This window comes from Cupressus sempervirens, chromosome 4 (genome assembly GCF_028749045.1).
Source record: "Cupressus sempervirens isolate cs-2001-9-10 chromosome 4, ASM2874904v1, whole genome shotgun sequence".
NCBI classification, from domain to species: Eukaryota; Viridiplantae; Streptophyta; class Pinopsida; order Cupressales; family Cupressaceae; genus Cupressus; species Cupressus sempervirens.
Genome location: NC_143121.1, coordinates 265,431,463 through 265,439,172, shown reverse-complemented (window position 1 = coordinate 265,439,172; position 7,710 = coordinate 265,431,463). Strand labels below are relative to the sequence as shown.

The window sequence follows — 7,710 nt, the reverse complement described above, 5'->3', positions numbered from 1 at the left end:
CCCTTATAATTAACTTTGTCAATTGAAATCCCCCAATTCCATTCTTACAAAATATCCCCCCCCATACGCCCAGAAACTCTATTAGAACATTGAAGCATTTACTTGAATCCTTGAATCAAGAGCAACAACAGATCTGACATACAACTCATCCAAGCTACCTTAAATCAAATGAACATTATTCATTCAATTATAAAGTCAATATCATATTAAGAAATTAGGAGACAGAATAAGAAAACCCAGATAATTCATTGCAAATCCCCTTTTATATTCATCCATAGGAAGACTGAGTACATAGATTGGTAATGCTAAGTGAAACTCAAGATACTTCACATGATCTAACATCAATCTCCATTTATCTCAGAATAACAACACATGAAATGAACTAAAAAATTTCATAGAAGAAGATTTGTGGCCTTCATTGCTAGAGCTCAGCTCAATAGACAAGAAGCAAAACCATCAACAACCTTGGTTTCACAGTGAAAACTAGAACCCTGCTAGTATCACAGAGAAAATTGCCAACAAAAACAAAAAATGATATAGGAGAATTAAATTCCTAGATCTGCTCTATATCTGACAAGTGTCCACTTGAAACTCCTTCTCCTAGTAGTGAAAAGAATCTCTCTAATCTCTCTCTACAACTGCAAAATTAATCTTCATCATTTTGGCTCTCAAAGGCACAAAATATCTAAGATATTTGATGGAAATCATAAATGATTGCAAAAGACAAATAATTATGAGAAATTCCATCAAAATCAAGCAAATTATGAAATACTTGCAGAAAAACACATCATTATGCATCAAATTTCAAAAAAAAGAAGCCACGAAGGTATATCAAATGCATCCCAATTGAATTCTATAACTTTATTGATGAAATCATTGCCTGTAACTAAGCATCCTATTGAAAACACAAAACCTCCTATAGCATACACTAGTGATGACCTATGTAAAAACTGGTTCCAAAAATGGATAGCTTGTTTCTTCCCAATTCCAACGGTATGCCGCACTACATATTTTGGATACAAATCATGCCCCACAGGATAATTTGAAATTCTGGCTCCTAGACTGTGAGGAACATTAAAATTTAAAAATTTAAAATGTTCATATACTATAACTATATAAAAAATTTAAATCTACCAAATCTTTCAACTTTGAAAATCATGCATTTAACATATTTATGAATTTTCATTTTTATATTCACTTTATATTCTCTCCAATCTACTGATGCCATGTGTCAAATCCCAGTTACTCTCATCATTGACCAGGTCTCACATTCATTTTCCGTATGAAATATTTAAATTTCCCCTTAATCCTTAAGTCATACCAAGATGAAGCTTCAATTTTTTCCTCGATCATATGCTCACATTTTTCTTCACAACCTTATGAAATGCATACCACTGGAGCCCTTTAAAATTTGTTTTACACTCTTACTCAAGGCCAAACTTTGTAGTTTTGAGACCCTTTCAAAAATCTCCTCCTAACCACATGGGGTACCCGTAGCACTGTAATACCCTTCATTTTCATAAGAGAGTAAGCCTTTACAATCTACCTTTTGCTCTTATGCTTCCATGTCATTGTGTCATCTCTATTTAAAATTATTCCGTTATCACCTCTAGCTGGCCTCCACGGGCACCACACATGAGCCTTGCCTTTCCAAAAGGTGCTTGTCTTCAAGACACTATTTGTGTTGTGTTCAAAGGTATTTAAACATCTCAAAACGTCTTATTCTAGTAAATGTGAGATAAATGGTCTATACCCCTGCTTAGTCCAGCTTCCTCTATTCTTTCTTTCATGGCTTATCTTGGTGTCTACTAGTTGTGTTTAATGTACACAAGTTGTATTTTTCCACCATAAGTGGCTACCTTTACTTAGTGTTAGAATTCTTCTTCAAAATGTGAGTCTCCTATTTGCTCCTTCATTGTATGTCCCCTGTTGTCGCCTCTTGCCATGAGCTAACTTCAAGGTGCCTCTCTCATTCCATTTCTTCTATATTTTTAGCAACTTTTCCCCTTCAGCATGGAAGACTCTCCTTTATTCTTCAATTGTATGAGCTCCTCTTTTGCACCATCCTTCTCTTGCATATACTGCATATTGTAGCTCCCTTCATGTGAGCCAACTATCTTTACTGTAGAATGGGAATCTGTAGGCTCCTTCTACATGTGTACCCTATAGCTATGGGTTGAAACTTTCTTCTCTTCAACCACAATAGAGAACATTATTAAAACCTGAATTTGGACTTTTCCATGTGATCTGCAGATTATCTTTTGAACTCACATAATGCATCATGATTGAAACATTGGAATGATCCAATATAACTTCACCAAGAAGCTTCATAGCTGGATGCCTTGTGATGTGATTTTTAAACTCTAGTAGTTTTGAATTAAACTCAGGGAAAAACCAATCATAATTCTTATTTAGGAAATCAGCTACTATGGCCTTATGTCTTGTCAGAAGTTCCTTGAATGTAGTTACTACAGATGATGCAACGTTAAAATTTGAAAGTTGTGTGTAAGTGAAGAACCTCTTCATGTTTTTAGATTCCAAAACATACCTTGCAATACTTTGATGCCATATACACTCTCTTAAAATTGAGCCATAATGCAAAGAAATGTCAATGTTCTCATACCCCAAGACTAGAATGTCCATAAGATCTTTATGAGCTTCTAAATAATCAAAATCAATAAGCCATGATTGAACTTGTTGCCATTGCAAATATTCCACAAATTCAGTTACATCTTTTTGTACTTGTAGATTCAATTTTGGGAGACACACAATAAAATGTCTTAAAGTGTTATCTTTGAAAAACTCTTGAGTCAGCTGAGCACAGGCTTTTGGTACTAGCTCTGCAGTGCCATTTCCATATAGAACTCATTTCATTTCTTACATATTTTTAGCCAATTCTACCATCTAAGCTTGTCACCAAAAAAAGGCTTTTAGTGGCTCCAACTGGAAAGATGTTATGAAGATAGTAAATGTCAAGAGGAGGTATCCCATAGCAGAGATGGTTTATTTCTTCATTTCTTGAGAATATCTAATTATCCCCATTTTGTCTTCAATAATGAAAGATCCACATGAAAATAGTATCCCTCATTGATATGGTTCATGTATCAAACATATTAGAAGATTATCACATTAATTCCATACTAGTTTCACACAACAATTTCAAATATGGTTGACTCCAAAATTCACAATAATTGCACACATGTTGTATGGTTTTACAAAATCTACTTGGCCTTGCCACTGATAAGCAATATATATCTCTGGACCGACCACCACAAAACCTCACAGATTAATATAAAAATTCTTTAAAGAGATTTCATTTTGATGATGTGTGAAATTTGTAAATTCAGCTAAATACTCCTTTACATGACTTTCTTTTGGTTAATCAGTGGTCTGGTGGAAATGGTCGAGCCCCAAATTGGGTCTGGCTAAAAAAAAATTTCATTTTTAAGAAACTGAATCCTTAAATTGATCTATAGAACATGTGATACTGATTTGAATGAAGAATAAATTAGTTTGCATCACTTTTTCAACCTTTTCAAAACTCACTTCATTGCTTTCTACAACTTGTCAATTTGGTGCTAGGAGGTCCTTTGACTGGCTTTAAAAACTAACCCAAATAGATAACTGAGATCTGAAATCACATACACTAATCCTCTATTCTGCACTCTTCCACCCTGTTGAATCTTGTCTCATGAAAAAATCTCATTCAAAATATATTGACTACCAAATTTGCCCACTTAGAATCATCTACAAATGAACATGTTGGAAAACACTAAATTGCATTCGGATTTGGCTTTGAAAATTGGGTAAAGGGACACATGGGGGCACAAAAATTGAGGCATTTGTTCACTATCACGGGGAGAGTATAAGTCTAGAATTTGGGCTCATGAAGAATGATGGGACACATTTGGCAAGTGTACAAAGTGGGCTACTTGGATTTTTGGACTAGAAACACTGATAAAAAAAGGTGATTTTTGCAAATGGAACTGACCTAGAAAAGTGTGCATATGGATTCATCAATACTTGTAAATTGGCACACTCAAAGTATTTTTAGAGTATAATGTAGTGGAGCAAACCATTTGATATCACCTATCATGGATTTCAAATTATGACATCACGAATAAGGGTGCTCATTAATCTGCATTTTATGACACTAGTGAAGCTTAATAAATCACAAACAGAATCGCATTTGAAAACTAATCAAACATATTCATCATAAGCTCAAATTAGGAACATAGGAAGTCTCTGACCCCTAGAATATGATGCAAAAATAATTTTCTTATTTGGGTTATTTGGTCAAGAGTTATGATAGGTCAAATAGGGCCTTCTAGAATTTTGCACAATTTACAAATGCATGTAAACATTAAACTACCAACTTTGAGGGGTTCGAAACCTAATGAAAGAGATTCAAAATGATTGGAAAATTAGAATATATGTTCTTTGATATGCATATTAAATATCCTTAAAATGGCAAGTCATAAAAAATTTCTGGGTTAAAGATATTCAAAGGCAAGCTGGGCTTCTTGTCGTTGTTTGACACTTAGGCAAAAATGTAGAATTGGAAACTACACAAAACAAGACTTCACAAGATGGTTTAGAATGTCAATTTATCAATAAAAAACATAATAATATGTCAAATGAAGGGTGTTGAACAACTAAAACATCACCAAAGCCTTGAAATGTCAACTAGTAATATATGCACAAAAGGCATTCAGAGGGGGCTCAAAGTGATTCAAAATTTGGAATAGACACTCAAAATTGGAATGCAAATTTGAGTGCCATTAGTGGCTCTATCTAGAGATGCATGCCCCTTGTAGGCATGGCAAGGATTCAGATCTCTAGATGAAGTAGACCACACACTTGAATGCAAAAACTTCACTCTCGAACAACTTTATTGAAAATAGGAGAATTACTCCTACTATATACAAATGATGGCCCTAGGCCACTGGAAAGTTTTCAAAACTTCTTACCTTTGTGAAATGCCTGATTCTCATTGACATTTTCTTGAGGTAAACTGAATTTATCTTTCTCATCAATTCGACCAATCAGATTAGCATCTTGATACAAAACACTTGGCAAAACTGAATTCACATCTTCATTCTCATAGTGCATGTACAAATCAGCATTAAAATCTTCATCTTGCTCACTATAAAAATTTGAATCAGCATGATCATAACTACTAATATCAAACTAAAATTGATCATCACTAACTGAATCATGGAAACCCTAAACTGGAAACACAAAAGTTTGATATTCTACTTCATTCAATGAGTTACATGAATCAAATTGTAACTCACCTTGTGCATCTGGATATGAAGAAAATGAAAAATCTGATTTCTCATTGTCTGTTACATCAGTACTCCATAAATCAAATTGAACATTCACTGCAACCTCTTCACATTCCAACAAATGATTAGATACCAAATCAAAAGAATCATCATAAAATTGCATTTTCACAATATGTTTATCTGTATCAATGTTTTCCTCAAATAACTAATTAGAGTAAACAATTTCATTAGTATTACTTTCCTCATCACATGAGCAATCTAAATATATCTTGGCTTTATGAAAATAAGAAGACAATGAACCAACAAGACCTTACCTCGACATCTTTCTTCTCAACATAGAAGTCATCATGTGTATTGATGTACGAACTACCATCACATACACCTCCAAAACTTGACAAAGCGTATTCTAAAACTATGTCTTCTTCAGCATCAAATTTAGGGGAAGTGACTTCATCATATGAAAATACAAAATGTGGAAAAGCACAAACATCCTTGGATAAATTTGCATACCTTTCAAAATCATGAGCCAAAAAATCTGAAATTTCAACAACACTTAACAATACTTCATTATTAGTTTCTTCTCCTTAGCTATGGTTATTATTCAAATAGCTTGCCACATTTACAACAACAAACTCATTAGTAATAAAATCTGAAAAATCAGAACTCTAATCATCCCATACATCTTCTTTAGACAATACCTCAACAACCAAAATCTTAGCACATTCACATTCATCACTAGAAGAGAAACTCTTATTGCTGTTACACTTTTCCTCTTCTTTACAATCATCATCATTACAAGATAAATCCATATTATGCTTGTCATCAAATTGCTGATTACTATCCTCTGATTCATAAAACTAAGACTCTACATCTTCAATATCATTTTCAATGAACTCATTTCATTCATTAACATTATAGTCACTAGCATTCAAAACACTTTCAATCTCCATGACAAAATCTTGGATTTTAGTAACCTTTTCTAACCTTGACTTTTTTGACCAATCAATTGAATATGGCATAAAAACTTCTAAAAGTAACATTGACCATGAAGACTCCTCAGGTTTGGAGAACTCACCAAGATTCATAACTACTGATTCAAATTTCATGTAAATTTGAAATCCACCAAGACCCTTAATATCACCAATTGTATTTCTTATCATTATGACAATCCTATCATGAATCTTTCTTTTCAGCTTAGCAATATTTGCACAAACACTTTCAAGAGTTGGCACATCACTTTCAGACCTAGATTTTGATTCCATCTTATAAATTATTAAACTTCTACCTCTATTTTCTTAGTGCTGAAACCACTAGATGGAGGCAACCATTTTGTTCATTCAACTTTCATGAAAGAAAAATACATCAAAATTGAAAATACCTTTATGTGTTGTGGTATTAAAACCCTGATCTGCTGATTAGCACTGTGTAAACACGAAATCCTTCACACTATAGATAAAATAATTTGTAGAGCTGCCACCTCCTTGAAGAGGAAAATGAAATCACAACAGTGATTCACCCTTCGAAATCAATTACTTCAGTAGATACAAACAACCACATAAACCATTAATCAAGAAATTTTATACTTCCTTTTTTCAAAACAAACTAGATCTGCCCATAAATACTACAAGCCTTCTGATATTAAAATAAACCATGCACTGGCATAGAGATTTAGACTAGAGTCGCCACTCACACTTATTGAGAAAAGATTTGAACCATTTACCATTTGTAAATTTTGAACTAGACTTTCAATATAAAAAACTTGCAGATCATTTACACCTTGAAAAGAAAATAGACTTCATAATTCAATTCTTGACTCTAAACTTCTTTTGTTGTATTGAATCTCTTTTAAATTCTCAAGGTTTGTCTACCATTCAGATTTAATACAAATCCATAGTAGAGTCACCATCTTGTTGGTTCTTGATTTAACGATTTTGAAAATGAAAAAGAAACTAGACCAATGCATCTAAGGCTAGCAAATTCCTATGATAGATACACTCAACTACAATCTTGGGCCAACTATAAAGCATAACTCCTTCTTTACTTCAAGCTCTGCAAGACCTAGGCAAGTTAACCTTGAGGTTCTAATATATGGTACCAGTGCAATTAAACATAAATATGAGCCTAATTATAGCATATGAAAACCATTTTACCTTCTAATACTTATGTAATGACATAGGAATGAAATAGCTACAGATCATGACCTATGAAACCATAAGCTAAGTGAGGGTTACTTCTTTTCAGCCACTATAAAATGTGAAATACTAAATTGATTTAATTAAAATGATTTGTGTAAATAACCTTCATATCAACTTGCATCTAATTTAGTGATCAGTGCCTTATCCATTTAAACATAGAGTCATTACCAGTAGGATGACCTAACTTATTTTCCTTACAATTAAGTTTGTTGACTGAAATCCCCAAA

At 33.2% G+C, this 7,710-nt stretch overlaps 1 pseudogene; it reads right to left on the bottom strand.

The window, feature by feature from the left end:
* Positions 1-2,193: 2,193 nt before the first annotated feature.
* LOC149561023 (putative MO25-like protein At5g47540 pseudogene) lies at positions 2,194-2,904 on the bottom strand (annotated as a pseudogene).
* Between the last annotated feature and the right edge of the window lie 4,806 nt (positions 2,905-7,710).